This window comes from Delphinus delphis, chromosome 1, assembly GCF_949987515.2.
Source record: "Delphinus delphis chromosome 1, mDelDel1.2, whole genome shotgun sequence".
Lineage (NCBI taxonomy): Eukaryota > Metazoa > Chordata > Mammalia > Artiodactyla > Delphinidae > Delphinus > Delphinus delphis.
The window spans coordinates 49,213,068-49,230,261 of record NC_082683.1 but is presented as its reverse complement, the minus strand read 5'-3'; the positions used below and the strand labels follow the sequence as shown (position 1 = coordinate 49,230,261).

Below are 17,194 nucleotides of genomic sequence, written 5' to 3'. Positions count from 1 at the left end.
CACCCCGCCCCGCTCCCACCCAGGTCACTGAATTCCTTAGCTAAAGGGACCTTGGCAATCACCTCTAACCTAGCCTCTCATCTTACAAATGAAAGGGTTAGTGACTTCTCAAGATTAATGTTTCTGTGGCACAGCTGAAACTAGACAGTCCCTTGATCCCTCGTCCAGTATTCTTTTCTTTACATCACACTGCCATTGTTTCAAGAGTCACTGCAAAAAACTATCACTTGGGACTTCTCAGGCAGTCCAGTGGTTAAGACTCCATGCTTCCAGGGCAGGGGTCATGGCTTCGATCCCTGGCCAGGGAACTAAGACGTGGCCAAAACAAAAAAAACAAAAAACAATCACTTGACTGCCCAGAAAATAAACAGATTAAGGATTGAGTGGGCAGCTGAACAAAGGAAAAAAGTCCTGAGAAAGCCCATTCCTTCATCAGAATGTCACTTCTGGATAATTTCTAAATTTCTGCATTAATTCTGGACTATGAGTCCTTGCACTTTATTGCACTTCATGGTTCTAAAAGCACTTTCACATGTGTCACCTCTGAGTCATTGGTTTACTGGTAATAACCCAAGTGTTGACAAACCTGAGTTCAAATCCTGCTCTACTGGGCAATAAGTCACTTAACTCTCCCGAGTTTCCTCATCTGTTGAAAACTACAAATCTCTATTACAAAAAATTAAATGAAGGTAATTGATAGGAGTGCCTAGAATGATCTGGGCACTTAGAGTTCAGTATATCTTAAATTTTTTCCTCTCCTATAGATTACACCCATTTCACATGTCAGAACACTGAGGTCCAAATAGGCTGAGTAACTCATGATCACACATCCTCCATGTGCCAAAGCCAGAGGTTAGAACCTTTGTTTTGGCTTTCTAGCCCAGGTTGCTACCCCAGATACCAAACAGGTTGAAACACCTTTCTTATTCATTTCCTCCAAGGAAGAGCCCCTCATGCTCTGTTCTGAAACTCAGCTTGCCTCTGCCAATCACAGGATTATATTATCCAGAACCAGCTATCTGTAGGGGTTTAGTCTCCACCTCCAGATTTCCAGCCCTGCCCCCCAAATTAACATTTACTGTTTTGGGCACAGGCCTGGGGCTGCCCTTGGAAGGAATGTAAAGAGCAGTTGTGACCCACCTAGCATGTCACAACTTGTCTTCTGAGCCCTGTGGGAGGCTCATCTGATTTCCTTGTTTGGGTCACCCGGGGCTTTCTCCACTCTTGCTATTTCCTTAATTGGAGCAATTCTTTTTTTTTTTTTGGCCACACCTTGCAGCTTATGGGATCTTAGTTCCCTGACCAGGGATTGAACCCAGGCCCTCGGCAGTGAGATCACCAAGTCCTAACCACTGGACTGCCAGGGAATTCCTGGAGCAATTCTTTAAATCATGTAATTTCTCCCTGCTTACATAGTTTTGGCTTCACTGTTTCTCAAATAGAATCACAGAATGTCAGAGCTGGAAAAAGGATCATTTAGTCCAAGACTCCATTCTACGGATGAAGAAACTGAGGCCCAGAGAGGAGAATAGATTTACCCAACCTGAATTTTCAACCTGAAGGTTCCTTTTCAACCTGAATTAAATATGTCCTGCCACTCCCTTCTGGGAGTTTCTGCTGAAAGATCAGCTGTTAACCTTATGGGGATTCCCTTGTGTGTTATTTGTTGTTTTTCCCTTGCTGCTTTTAATAATTTTTCTTTGTATTTAATTTTTGATAGTTTGATTAATATGTGCCTTGGCGTGTTTGTCCTTGGATTTATCCTGTGTGGGACTCTCCGCACTTCCTGGACTTGATTGACTGTTTCCTTTCCCATATTAGGGAAGTTTTCAACTATATCTCTTCAAATAATTTCTCAGTCCCTTTCTTTTTCTCTTCTTTTTCTGTGACCCCTATAATTAGAATGTTGGTGCATTTAATGTTGTCCCAGAGGTCTCTGAGATTGTCCTCAATTCTTTTCATCCTTTTTTTTTTTATTCTGCTCTGTGGTAGTTATTTCCACTAATTTATCTTCCAGGTCACTTATCCATTCTTCTGCCTCAGTTATTGTGCTATTGATTCCTTCTAGAGATCTTTAAATTTCATTTATTGTGTTGCTCATCATTGTTTGTTTGCTCTTTAGTTGTTCTAGGTCCTTGTTAAATGTTTCTTGTATGTTCTCCATTCTATTTCCAAGATTTTGGGTCATCTTTACTATCATTACCCTGAATGGTTTTTCAGGTAGACTGCCTATTTCCTCTTCATTTGTTTCGTCTGGTGGGTTTTTATCTTGCTCCTTCATCTGCTGTGTGTTTCTCTGTCTTCTCATTTTCCTTAACTTACTGTTTGGGGTCTCCTTTTCACAGGCTGCAGGTTCGTAGTTCCCGTTGTTTTTGGTGTCTTCCCCCAGTGGCTAAGGTTGGTTCAGTGGGTTTTGTAGGCTTCCTGGTGGAGGGGACTGGTGCCTGTGTTCTGGTGGATGAGGCTGGATCTTGTCTTTCTGGTGGGCATGACTGCATCTGGTGGTGTGTTTTGGGGTGTCTGTGACCTTATTATGATTTTAAGCAGCCTCTCTGCTAATGGGTGGGGTTGTGTTCCTGTCTTGCTAGTTGTTTGGCATGGGGTGTCCAGTACTCTAGCTTGCGGGTCATTGAGTGGAGCTGGGTCTTAGCATTGAGATGGAGATCTCTGGGAGAGCTTTTGCCATTTGATATTACATGGGGCCAGGAGGTCTCTGGTGGGCCAATGTCCTGAATTCGGCTCTCCCATCTCAGAGGCACAGGCCTGATACCCGGCCAGAGCACAAAGACCCTGTCAGCCACACGGCTGAGTTAGAATTCAGGCTTCTTTTATACTAAAAGGGGAGAGCATATGGCTGGTCGTTGCAAACTTCTTGGTGCTGGGATCCCTTGCAGCGGTCCTCCTAGGTCTGGTCACAATCGTGCGTGTATTATTTAGCACTCTCAATAGGGTCTGGAGCAACGTCATCAACACATCCAGATTTCTGCCATGAAACTTATTAGTAGCCACACTAATTGGTATAACTAGACCATAGATAGCTGTAGGCCACTTCAGGTCAGTTTTGTCATCAAATGGGTTGGCACCAAACTTTCAAAACAGCTTTCAGTTTTCAGAGCATTCTGAATTTGTGGATAAGGGATTGTGGATCTGTATAAATTATGGTTTAATTTTTGAGGACTTTTTAATATGGGAAAGTGCTCACAATATATTGTTAAGTGAAGGGCAGGGGGAATAGTACCAAAGTGACACAATGACCCCGCTCCATTTTTAAAAAGAAAAATGGGAACACATTTGTAATTTAAATGCAAAATTGGCTGTTTTAAATCCAAACTGACCGTAACTGCTTTTGTTTTCCTCTTTTTCTCTTCTTTCTGTTTTTAATCTTCAAGTGCAATGGTATCATTTTTATCAGTGTAGAAATCAATCATTATTCCACTTGGTTTTCTTTGAACAGTCTGCTGGGATGGGAGAAAGGGAATCCCTCCTTGGCCACCGCCCATCTGGTGAAGCAAAGGATAAGCCTTTGGATTTACAAAGGGAGGCCCCTCGCTTGGGGAGCAGGAGAAAGACCCAGACTGATTGGTATTAAGAAGTGGGAGGATATTTTTTTGGAGTTGGGTAGAAGCTGGGGGATGAGGGTGAGGAGAGGATGGAGAGGCAAGGAGGAGAGATCATTCAGCATGGGGTTGACCCCTGTATTCGTTTCCTGGCACCGCCATAACTATGCACAACAAATGTAGTGGCTGAAAAATAGTAGAAAGTAATTCCTCACAGTTCTAGGGGCTAGAAGTCTAAAATCAAGGTGTGAGCAGGGCCACGTGCTCTCTGGGGCTCTAAGGAAGCATCATTCCTTGCATCCTCTAGCTTCTTGGCGCTCCTTGGCCTGTGACAGACAGTTTCAATCTCTCCTTCCTATGGCTGTCTTTCCTCTGTGTGTGTCTATGTCCAAATTTCCCTCTTCTTATAAGACACCAGTCATTGGATTGGGCTGCACTGTAGTTTAGTATGACCTCATCTTAACTTGATTGCATCCGAGAAGAACTTATTTTCAAATAAGATCACATTTATAGGTTCCAGGTGGGCATATATTTTGGGGGGATACTATTCAACTCCAGCCAGACCACTAGTGTGTGATTTGACTAAGCACAGGAAATTCTAATATTTCATTTCTTTTAAAGGCAGTGCCTGCCGAATGAATGAATGAATGATGGATACGGAACTGCGATGTAAATTTCCTCCTTGTCTTTACCCCCAGATTTTCAGGATAAGTCAGCTATGCAAGTGTGGAAATCAAGGAAAAGGCATCTCTTTGTTTCTGTGGGATAAAAAGGGGACACCCGTGGTAAGTGAAATCAGGAATCCCGGAGGAGGGACCCTGAGAAGGTAAGGCCAGGAGTGTCCCTGGGGGCAAGAGCCAGGATCTGAACTGACACCTGATTACAGATACACACAAAATAAAACACAAAGATTCATCAGTGGGGATACTGGGGCTTTCCATTTTCTCCAAATATACTTTTACATATTTTCCAAATTTTCTATGATGCTTATAATTTGCTTCAATAATCAGGGGGGAAAACATTATTTAAAAGAAGGACAATTCAAGGTGATGTATTATTTAGATTTAAATCCAGATCTTCAGAAAATGCCTAAGGAGCTGGCAAACTGAGTTCTTCCTTTCTTTAGTCTCATCAGACCACTTAATACTATTAAAGCAATAATCTTCATCCTCCATGAGTATAATTATCCTCTTCAAATTATTCCCTTTGATCAGCCTGTGTGTTTTCAAAAAATTATTATTATAGTTTTATTAAGAAATCCCTAGGTAAAAGTAATTACCAGTGTCTCTACTAAAAATTAATCAGGACATATTACAATTGTCCAGTAGCCACACACACACACACACACACACACACACATACAGCAGCCATAACTTATATTTGGTCATAGCCTACTTTACCACACTTTGAAAAACAAATGAAGATTCAAAGTTGCGAATGAACAGACATTTGACATCTACTACTTTTCATCATTATGCTAGAAACCAGAATAGAGCAATAAACAGAATTTTTTTCTGTTCTCAAAGATCTTACATTTCAGCACAGAGGTAGTGTTGGGATAGGGGAATAAAGTAAACAGGCAAGTACAATCATGTGAGATAACTGTTGTGATAAGGGAATGCTGGGCTATGAGAACATCCATCAGGTAAAACTGATGTAATCTGGGGTGGAGGTGGGGATCAGTTTAGGGAAGGTCTACTTGAGAAAGTTTAAACTGAGACCTGAGGATAAACAGGAATTTGTCAGGTATAAGAAGAAGAGAAGGGGAAATGGATCAATCAAGGAGGAAAGCAGGTATGTAATACTTGATTGTATTATTAAGAACTATTTCAGGTGCAAGTGTTTGTTAGCAGCTAAACTCAAACCAGTTAAGCAAAAGGAATTTGTTGACTCATGTAACTGGAAAGTGAAGGACAGGTATTAGCTTTAGGCATGGCTGGGTCCAAGGGCTCAGATAATGTCAGGTTTCTGTTTCTCTCTTTATATCTTTATTCTGCTTATGGCTTGGCTTTCATTTTCTAGGCCAACTTCCTCCTCATCTAGGGCAATAGGGCCACCAGCAGCTCCAGTCAAGTATTTTATTAATTTAAGAACCACACAGAAGAACTTTTTCTCCTTCAAATTCCCATTGGAAATAGTTTTTGTAGATCTTAACTAAGCTAAGGATCTTGAGAGGAGATCATTCTGACTTAAGATGGGGCCTAAATCCAATAAGTGGTGTCCTTATAAGAAGAGAGGACACAGAAACACAGAGAAGATGGTGATATGAAGACAGAGGCAGATAATAAGAACCTGCTGTATAAAAAAATAAATAAAATTCTAAATTTCCAAAAAAAAAAAAAAAAGACAGAGGCAGAGACTGGAGTTATGCATCTCCAAGTCAAGGGGCTCACCTGTACGGGAGCGTGTTAGTGGTTTCATTCTGGGATTTGGAGTCAGGAGCCAGCTTGGGTCTCAGAGCCACCACTTACCATCTCTTAGTAGGAAAAACATAAGCATGGAGTGCTGTTGGTACACAGAAAAGTGGGGCAACTCACCAGGCCTGCTGCAGATGCGTGCAGGACTCGCCGGAGGGTGTGATTTCTGCCCTGTGTTTTGAAGAATGCATTAGCCAGGTGACAGTAGAAAAGGCATTTGTAGTAGATGCCAGTGGTGCCCACACATATCTCCCTGGATGTTGGTGTCTGGCCCATAACTCTGCACACGCTGGTTCTACTTGCAACAGCCAGCATCTGCATCCCTCTTCTTGAGGCTTTTGGATCCCTCAGAAGCATATGCAAGATGCCGCAAGTGCAGAGAATTAATCGCCCCCAGGACAGCACTCAACCAATGACTGGCTGGAGTTGGTAGATAAATAGCCAGGCGACTTTCTCCTCCAGTTAGGAAAACTCTGTGTGTTACATAGTCTCCCCACACTCTTCAGAGAGACTCTACTCCCTTTGACCCCGTCTGTAACTAGTTGGTTAATGCATCATGTATTGGCTTGTTTCCTTTTCCTGTCTCACTTCTCTGCTCCTCAGCTGGTGCTCCCTGGGATCATCTCCCGGATAAATTACTTACATTTGATTCCTTGTCTCAGGGTATCCTTCTGAGGGAAACCCAAATTAGACAACATTCCACATAGAAAAGACAGCATGTGCAAGAGCATAGGAATATAAGCATGGACATCTCACAACACATTTAAGGGATTATCCAAATTATTTGAGAATCTGCTGCCTGGTCTCCTGGTCTAATGGGTAAATAATTATCCAGGGCTTAGAAATAAATGGGTACCATGTTGTGATGATCCCTCTTTTATTTTGGGAATTGTTGGAGTCCGGAAGAATGGCTGGGGATTGTTAATTTTCCCTGGAGCCCTCACACCTACACAGTGCCTGGTTCATAGTGTGTACTCAGCAAGTATTTTTTTGAAGTAATGAATTTTATTGTGTTGAAATTGGGGTATTACCAAACTCCAGGGCTCACTATACAACACCCATTCATTAAATGTTTATTGAACAGAACTGAAGGACATTGGAAAGCCAAAGGAAAGCCTTTCTTCGAACAGGCATTGTGCCACCTGGAGGAGGGGGCCTTTGCAGGCACTGGTTGTGTGCTATAGAATTTTGAGAACTTTTAGTTAGGGTGCAAGGTTTTAAGCTGAGTTCTTTGTAAGAACAAAACAACAGAAATAGTTTAAATGTCCACAACAGGGGAATAATAAGTTAAGTGATGCAATATCATTTCCATAGAACACTAGGCAGTGATTAAAATGAATTAAGTTATCTCTATACATTGATATATAAATTTCTCCAAGACTTGCTGTTCAAGCGATAAACTGAAGTCACAGAAAATACATATAATATGATGTCATCATGTCAAAAAACTCACGAAAATACACCTCATATCTTTGCTTGTTTGAGAGGCAAACTCAGCTACAGATTGAGTGGGATGCTGAGATGATTTTTAAGTCCCTTCCAGTTCTGATATTCTGTAATTCTAAGATGACAAGTCAAAGTTTATAGTTCCTTTAGAAAGTATACTGCTTTGACTCATATAAGAAAACTGTAAAGCTTTATGGAGGGACATAAAAGAAAACCTGGATAAATGGAGACACATGCCAGCTTCCTGGACCGATAGAGTCAACATTGCAAAGATATAAATTTCTTCAAAGTTAATCTAAGTTTAAAAACAACAGCAATAACAAAATCAAAGTCTCAATGCATTTTTGGTAGGGGAGGACTTGAAAAAATTTCTGAAGTTCATCTTAAAGGTGAAATGTATAAGAAGAGCCAGAAAATATTTGAAAGTAAAATCTATATTGTGAAGTTAGAATAATTAGAATCTTATACCAATACCAGAACAGACAGACAAAGGAAAAGATGTGGGTATTTATGAGAATTTAGTATGTAACAAAAGCAACACTTCAACTGAGTCAGGAAAGGATGGGCTGTTCAATAAATTGTTGGGATAGTAGTTACCTTGGTGTCCTCGCCATGGGAAGGGCATATGCATGTGTCTTTTGGAAAAGCTCCACTGGCCTAATCATTCAGAAAATATTTTAGGTTATATTTTTCTATTCTACTTTGCACCAAAATAAATTCCTAGTAGACTAAAGATTTAAGAACAAAGTCGTTAAATATTGATACTAGAGGAAAATATTGGTAAATACATAATTTTGGGATTAAGGCAGACTATAAATATGACCTCAAAGGCAAAAACCAAAATGAAAAGATGGATAGATTTGTCTATACCACAATTTTAAAAATTATTTATATATGCAGACATGAATTAAAATTGAAAGGCAACTGTCAAGCAGGGGAAATGTTTGCTATGTGAAGGACAGACAATTCTTAAATATATAAAATATTTTTACCAGTCGATAAGATAAAAATGAATGTTTTTATAGAAAAACAGGTTAAGGCATGAACAGACAATTTGCTAAAGAAGAACTCGAAAGAGCAGATAAGCATAAAAAATTGCTTACATTGTTAGGAATCAAAGGAATGCACATTAAAACAACAGTAAGAAATGTTTTATCCTACCAAAGTTTTAAGTATTTAAAGTAATTTTATTTTATTTTTTTTAATTCTGTTTTTTTTTAAACATTGCTTCTTTTTTTAAATTATTTTATTTATTTATCAATTTTTGGCTGCACACGGGCTTTCTCTAGTTGTGGTGAGAGGGGGCTACTCTTCGTTGCAGTGCGCGGGCTTCTCATCATGGTGGCTTCTCTTGTTGCGGAGCATGGGCTCTAGGCACGTGGGCTTCAGTAGTGGCTCGTGGGCTCCAGGGCACAGGCTCAGTACTTGTGGCTCACGGTCTCAGTTGCTCTGTGGCATGTGGGATCTTCCCGGACCGGGGTTTGAACCCACGTCCCCTGCATTGGCAGGTGGATTCCTAACCACTGCGCCACCAGGGAAGTCCTAAAGTAATTTTAATTTTGCTTTTCAAGAAGGTTACGTATCAAAATGTTAACCGTGATTATCTCTGGGTAGTGGGGTTAAGGGTACTTTTTTTTTTTTTTTTTTGCTTTTCTGTGGTGTTACTTTACTTGTGCAGTAAAGAAATAGTAGTTTGCACTGACTCTTAGAAAAGTGCTCAGCTGGGATCTCTGGAGAACTAACCTCTGGAGAGTGAGCAAGGACGTGTCCAAGCTGTGGCTTCCTCCTGGGCCCAGCCTGGAGCTTGCTGAGCCATACTGAACCCTCTTGGCCCCCAACTTCAGGAAGTGGGTCTGGTTGGCTGCTGTTTATACAAGGGGAATGAGACAGAGGTAGGGAGAGCAGTCAGCAAGCTAGTGCAATGACAATCCATGTGGCCATTTATAAAAATAACACACTGGAATGTGGTGCGACAATTCTATTTGGGCAAAAGAAAAAGAAAGAAAGAAAAAGAAAAGAGACTTCGCTGGTGGTCCAGTGGTAAGACTCCCTGCTTCCACTGCAGGGGGCACAGGTTCAATCCCTGCTTGGGGAACTAGGATCCTGTATGCCATGCGTCACGGTCAAAAAAAAAAAAGAAAGAAAAAATTATAAGTTATAAATTTAAAAAATGAAATGGCCTGCCTGTTCATGCTATATGAGAAGAAGAAGGTAAAAAAGGAGAGGAAAGTTACAAAGTCAAATGTGGATGGAGAAAATACTAAGCTAATTTTTGTTGGAGTGGAATATGCAAATGAAGATGCGGCAACTGTCTATGTGGGGGGGCATTTCAGATGCAGAGCCAGCCATCTCCAACATCTGGAACAGTCAGGCCTAGCACGTATTCAAGAAAAAGGAAAGGCCACTTTAAGTCAAGACTGCCCGTGCCTTGCAGACAATCAAATATGTGACCCTCATCAAATCCTGTGCTCATCTCACCTGGCTGTCAGCCCGAATCTAGATCAGCAGAGTCCTCTTGTCTGTTGAGCTTCTGTCTACGCCTGGTGCTAAAACAATTCATCCCTCATAATTCTTCAGAGTTAGTCTCTCCTTTAATTCAGTATTCAGTTTCCAGTACTTCCTTTAGGAGGTGAGATTGAAAGTCTTTCTGTATCAAAGCAGCTTCTACTTCCGGAGAAAACTGAGTTGCCTTCGGTTGGGTTCCCCAGAAACAGATTCTGAAAGAATTCTTTGTGTGCAGAGTTGCTGGAGAGGAAGGGAAAGAGGATTGGGCAGAAGAAGTGGGGCTTCTCCGCCAGTCCCATGGAGACCTGGGATGGCCCTGCAGGGTTGTCCTCAATTAAAATCCAAGGGTCAGGCATTTGTCCCCCCAGATTAACCAGTCATTGGATGTGCACTGTCCCTGGAGAGAAGGCATATTCTTGGATGAGGCAGGTGTCTTCATCCAAGGGAAATCTCCTTAGAGGAAGCCATCTGAATTGCTCTGGCAGACTCTAGAAGAAGGAAAGAAAAGCCCAAGGGAAGTGGGCTTGCTGGAATGATTTATTTTGTGGAGCCAGAAGATCAGACAGAGGATTATGTTCCACTGGAGGCCCAAAAGACAGATAGTATACAAAGACGGCAAGGAAGGCACTGATGAGAGGAGTACCAGCTAGGGATGATGGTAAGAGAAGCAATCACAGGGCTGGGCTTGATAATATCCAGGAGGATGATAGCATCCTGAAGTAATAGAAGCCAGGTGGTGGCTTTAACCACCAGAAGTCTGGGGGCTGTGATTACTATAACAGCTGGCAAGGTCAAGGGAGCAGCCTTAGGGGGCTTGATCCACAGAGGTTGTGAAGGTATTTAATAATACAAGGTGTCCCTAGGGGAAAACATAGATGGGCCGCCAACTGGTTCTGCTTAACATCTATGATCAGAAAGACACAGGAATGGAGGAACAGGGCTTCTCTGGTGGTGCAGTGGTTAAGAATCCACCTGCCAACGCAGGGGACATGGGTTCGAGCCCTGGCCCGGGAAGATCCCACATGCCGCGGAGCAACTAAGCCTGTGCACCACAATTACTGAGCCTGCGCTCTAGAGCTCGCGTGCCACAACTACTGAGCCCGCGTGCCACAACTACTGAAGTCCACGCGGCTAGAACCCGTGCTCTGCAACAAGAGAAGCCACTGCAGTGAGAAGCCCGCACATCACAAGGAAGAGTAGCCCCCGCTCGCCGCAACCAGAGAAAGCCCGCGCACAGCAACAAAGACCCAACACAGCCAATAAAATAAAATTAAATTAAATTAAAAAAAGAAAAGAATGGAGGAACAGGAGGCTCAGAGTTGTTACCCCAATAAAAAGTCATGTTCTTTGCTTAATTCTCACATCTGAGTCAATTTTCAGACCCAGACCACAGAACCCATTGACCAAAGAGGTGGCTGGGTCCCTAGGAAGAAGAACCCTAAAACACTGAAACAAGTATTTACAGTAATGATTGCTCCATGGCCTATGACCATTTTCTCAGCTGACTATATATTGGGAAAAGAGGAATACCCAGACATTTCCCAGGGTCTGAAAGGATCTTGTTACTCAGAAATCCAAGAGTTATCAAGTCCTCTCTCTAAGACTGGGGACTTCTAGGGGTCAGGTAATAAGCGGAGTCCTGGATAACATCCAGCTTACAGTGGGTCCCTGGGCCTATAGACCCACCCAGTGGTCATTTCCCCAGACTCTGAGTGCATAACTGGGAGTATATATATTGGGAAGCTGAAGGAAGCCCCACATTAGGTCCTTGGCCTTGAGTTCTCATGTGGGGAAGACCAAGTGAAAGCCTCTGAAACTGTCCCCTCCCTATCAAGTCGAGATAGTAAATCAAAACCTGTATTTCATCCAAGGGGAAGTGGGGGATGATGGTGGAGTTAATGCCCATGAACAACCCAAAGGATGGTCGTCCCTGTCATATTTCCATTTAGTTTGCCTGTCTGGCCCCTTCAGAAACCAGGAGGATGGCTTACAAACTACTGCAGACCTAATCATGTAATAGCCCTGATCACAGCTGTTGTGTCAGCTCTGTGATCCATCATAGTACAGGATCTGGACCACCTGGTCAACCCACAGAATGTCACACCTGTTTCATTGATGACATCATGCTAATCAGGCAGGATGAGCAAGAGGTGGCTAGTATATTGGAAACCTTGGTAAGAAACATGCACCTCAGAGGGTGGGAGATAAGCCCATGAAGATTCAGGGAACTGCCCCTTCAGTTTTTAGGGAACCAGTGGTCAGAGATATGCCAACATAGTTCCTTTAAAGCAAAAGGCAAATTACACAATATAGACAAGCAAGATAAAAGAAAAAATTACTTTAAAACGCTCTAAAAGTGATACCTAAAAATAGTGTTTACATCCTTTAGGATGTTCTTCATTGTGCATAGAATATAAATATAACAAACTGACTTTGAAATTATGGGATCATGTCAATATCTGATATTTATTTACTTGTTTACTTGCTTGTTGTCTCGTTCTTCACTATGATATAAGCTCCATGAAAGTAGGGTCTGTCTTGCTCTCTGTTTCCCTGGCACTTGGAAGGCACTTGGTGCCCAGTAAATACTTTTTGGTGGAATGAATGAAGTGTACTATACACATCACTTTGTAGCCAGCTATTTTCAACTATCTTCCAGATGCTTCAGGTTATTCTTCATCTTCCTTAGAATGTGCCATGTGAAAACAGTTTTCACAGCCCAAAGACTACTATCAGTGCAACTTCTGAACCAAAAAACCTTAGCCTTTTAGTAGCCCTCGAATCCCCTTCCTTTTGGTCAGCACTGCCTTAGAATCTACAGCGGGCACAGCCTTGCCTGGATCACTCATTAGATGGACCCAAGTCAAGTTCCAAGACCTGAGCAAGTGAAGATGTTTCCAGGCGAGCAGCTCTGCCTGCAGCCACGTCCCTCCTCCGGCCACGCGGGGGCGCTAGAGCGCCACAGTTCATAAGGGATCGGGTCTCTCTGGGAGGAAGACTCTGGGCGGGTGTATTGACTACCCGGTGTGGGCGGAGCCAAAGGCGTCCACGTCCGAGGCGAGGGCAGGAAGTGAGGAGGCCGGGCTTCTTTGGCGGGGCGTACGCTTGCGCGTAGGTCGGGTCAGAGGAACCTTCGCTTTCGCCACTGTTAGGGTCTGTCCTGGTTGGGGTCGCCTTTGCACGGCTATTAAGAGTGGGCCGGGCCCAGGGGAGGGGGCAGAGTACGGGAGTTGGGGTGGAGGGAGCTTGGAGGGGCGCTGGGGTTAGGAGCGGGGACACTTGGGGGCTCGTTTGGGTTGGGGTGGCGAGGCCTGGGGTGGAGGAGGGACGACGGGGAGCCGGGCTGGAGTGAAGCACGAGGGCGGCGTGTGGAGTCTGGGGAGAGGGCGAGTGGGAAAGGAGGACGTGGCAGTAAAGTCTCCTTTTCCCGCCTGATCCCGTCCTTGTGTTGAACTGCGGGGACCCCAGGGTGTTACCCTGGCAGCGCGGGAGTTGCAAATAGGCAGGTGGCTGCATTTTTCCGGGAAGATAAGCTCCCTCTCCTCCCAGCCTTCTCATTAGCGGCGCTTTTTTAAAAGTTGTGGTTCTTTTTACCGCAGTATCGTATGCGTCACAGTGACACCTTCACCCGTAGAAGACCTCTTCCAGCCGCTTTTGGCATCTTGAGACTCAAACCATCTCTTTTACCTGTCCCTCTTAAAGCAGAGAAAGTAAACGTTTTCCTACCCAAACCCCGCAGTGAAAAATAGGAAATTACCTGTCTCAACAGTTGTAGGGTATTTGAATAATTTCTTCATGAACTTGTCTACAAATTCACTTTTTGTGCTCCTTAAATAATGTCACTTGCCTGTGTAAAGTGGAACAACAGTTGTGTTGCTCAATGAGAAATTTTAGTCCAGGGAGATGAAAATACTTCATTGGGAATTCAGGGATTGAACAACTATGGTGACTCTGACCCATGCCATGTAACCCTCACGAAAAGGATTTGGGTTCATATCCATCCTTCTCAGCTGTGGTGAAGGGGTGCAGTCTGGCATTTGGAAGCTTAAGAACCAACTCTGTTGCCTTCTAATTTATTATTATTTTTTTAAGCCTTCCATCATGTGTGTACTTTGCTTGAATGATTATTTTAAAGTACATGTGCTATTTTTGCCAATCTGACAGCTGTTTCCATAGAAACTAGGGAAGAAATAGTCACTTTCAGAAGAGTTGTTAAAACTGTCTTCCAGGCTTCAGCTGTGAGTGCCAGTGAGCGCTGTACTTGCTCATTCTGAGATGGTACTTAAAGAATTAAGGATCTGAAATGTTCGTAGAGGCTAACAATCCAAATTGTTTAGTTTTCTCACATCATTAATTTAGTAATCCTGGAAGTCTGCCAGCTATGTTTGTTGACCTGCTACAGTTCTTTGAAGAGGATGTGTCAGCCCTGATTCTTCCTTCTGCTCTGTATAGTCTAGTGATTGGATCTTTGAACATGTATAGTTTTCTTCTCCCATTCTTTACCCTTTCTTAAGGGTACAGCAGGGATTACAAAATATCAGGCACTATTTCTGTTTCAAGTGACACTTGTAGGTGATATAAATGATAGCGTTTTTGCTTATATAAGTACTACATACAGTGTTTGGGGCTTTTGCTAACTTCTGTGTCAGTAGAATACTTTAAATTTCACGTTAGTTGTGAGCTGTGAGCAGGAGTTTGCTTGACATGTGAACAGAGCTAAGCAGTGTAAATAGACCTGCACAGAGAGATGAGAGCTTTTCTTTTCTGAGAGGTGTAAGTAAATCAGTGGGTCTGGAGCTTCGGAATGGGTGAAGGAGGGGTAGGGAAGGTGCCTGGAGAAACAGTGGGAGGTGGTATTATGAGGGGCTTGGTCTGCAATATGCAGTTTATTGAAGCCCATGGAAATCAATGGTAATTACAAATATAGTTGCCTTTATTGATTTGGGGCTTACAAAAGTAATAACATATCCTGTAAAAGTTTAAACAGCGCGGAAATATATGAGATGGAAATACTGAATCCCTTACAACCATCATCCTGCCACCCCAAATAACCACTGTGAATGGTTTGGTGTGTATTCCTTTAGATTTACTTATATTTGTATATACTAGTGTGTTTTAAGCATTACTGAGTATGTAAAAAATTTGAGTTATTTTCAAATAATTTGATGTATAGATAATACTATTTATGAAAATTGATGTTCTGAAGCATCTTTCCAGATAATATTGTATTAGCCTAGACTGAGTTAGATTTATGTATTTTTCCCTGCAACTTTTATTATGAAGATTTGAAACACTAAAAAAAACTGAAAAAAAATTTAATGAGCACATCTATAACCACCACTTAGATACAAAGGTTGTTAGCATTTTTCTGTATTGCCTTTATGTCCTGTGTGTATGTCTGAATGTATTTTTATTATAAAATTTGAAAGTTTTATTCATCATGAAAAGAGAGTTGAGCAAGCATTTCAGGTATAAGATATCCACCTACATAACCACATCTTTATCACCGAAGAAAATAAGCAGTACTTACCTAAAATAACCTGAAAGCAAATTCATATTCAAATTACCCCAATAGTTCCAGTTGTCTTCTAAAACAAATTTTTTTCTTTCAAATTAGGATCTAATCAGAGTTCACACATTGCATTTGGTTGTCTCTTTTTAGTACCTTTAAAAAAAATAGCTTAATGTATAGTTGATATACAATAAGTTGGACATATTTAAACCGTGCATGTTTTGACTTACGTGTATATCTATGAAACCAGCAACACAACCACAATAGTGAACATTTTAGTTGCCCCCCCAAACTTTGTAATCCCTCCTCTTGCCCCTCTTTACGTTTCCATCCTCTGATTTCTCTATAAGTATAAATTAGTCTGCGAACTATATATTGTTATATATAGTTAGTTTATATATATATAAACTTCAGTTTATATTATAAAGCTGAAATCATAGAGCATGATTTTTGGAGAGAGAGTAGTGTCCTTTCCTGTGTATCTTTTTCCTGTGTATGAGTCTGGCTTCTCTCACTTGCTAGTGTTTTTGTGTATTGCTCTTGTATTCTGCCACCTTAAACTCATTCTAATAGGTTTTTTTTGTAGATTTCTTTGGATTTCCTGGATAGACAGTCATGTTATCTAGGAATAAAGATCATTTTACTTCTTTATTATCTGGATGCCATTTATTTAGTTAGTTATGTATCTATTTAATTCTGTTGCACTGCCTAGCATCTCCAGTATAATGTTGAGTGTTGAGTGGTGGGAGCAGATATCTTTGCCTTGCTCCTGATCTGGGGAGGAAAGTATAATCTTTCACCAATAAACGTACTGTTGCCTATAGGTTCCTGTAGCTGTCCTAGTTACTGAGTTTTTATCAGGGTTGGTTGTTGGATTTTATCCATTGCTTTTTCTGTGTCTTTTGAGATGATCATGTAGTGTTTCTTTCTTCAGTTAGGGTGAATTACATTGATTGATTTTTGAATTTTTATTCAACCGTGCATTCCTGAGACAAACCTCACTTGGTCATGAGGTATTGTCTTTTTAATATATTTTTGAATTAGATTTCCTGAATATTATTAAGAAGTTTTGTATCTATGTTCATGAGGGATATTATTCTATAGTCTTCTTGTAATTTTTTTTCTGTCTTTGGTATCAGGGTAGTGCTGGTCTTATGGAAGGAGTTGCAAACTATTCCTTTTTAATTTCTTGGAAGAGTTTATAGAGAATAATTATTATTTCTTCTTTAAATGTTTGGTAGAATTCCCCAGTGAAGCCTTTTGGTTCTGGAGCTTTCTTCGTGGGAAGGTTTTTAACTATAAATTCAATTTAAAAATTGGGTATAGGGCTCTTCAGGTTGTTTATTTCTTCTTGAGTGAGCTCTGGTAGTTTGTATTTTTCAATGAGTGTATCCATTTAATCCAAGGTGTCAAATTTAAGATTTTCTCTTTCATTGGTTTTAAGAAATTTGATATACCTTGAAGTAGTTTCTTTTGTGTTTCCTGTGTGTGTGGTTTGTTAAACTTCTTGGATTTGTGGGTTTACAGTTTTCATCAAATTTGGAAAATTTTGGTCATTATTTTTTCAAGTTTTATTTATTTTTTTTTCTGTCTACTATCCCTCTCCATTTTTCAGGGTCTCCATTTACACATATATCAGGTCACTTGAGTTATCCCACACCTCAGTGATGCTATATGCATTTCTTAAAGTCTGTTTTCTCTCTGCATTTCATTTTGGATAGTTTTTTATTGATACGTCAGTTCATAAGTCTTTATTT

The 17,194-nt window shown here is 41.4% G+C and overlaps 1 protein-coding gene across 3 annotated transcripts in view; it reads left to right on the top strand.

Annotated features, from left to right (window-relative positions):
- Window positions 1–13,016: 13,016 nt before the first annotated feature.
- Window positions 13,017–17,194, top strand: part of OMA1 (OMA1 zinc metallopeptidase) — a 74,016-nt gene continuing 69,838 nt past the window's right edge. Inside the window, exon 1 of one of the 3 annotated variants that reach the window (XM_060005489.1) lies at window positions 13,017–13,036. The gene's annotated coding sequence lies outside the window, so the exon portion shown is untranslated. Of the gene's footprint in view, window positions 13,079–14,914; window positions 14,994–17,194 lie in introns of those variants that run through there. The other 2 variants (XM_060005470.1, XM_060005480.1) reach the window with 2 other exon arrangements.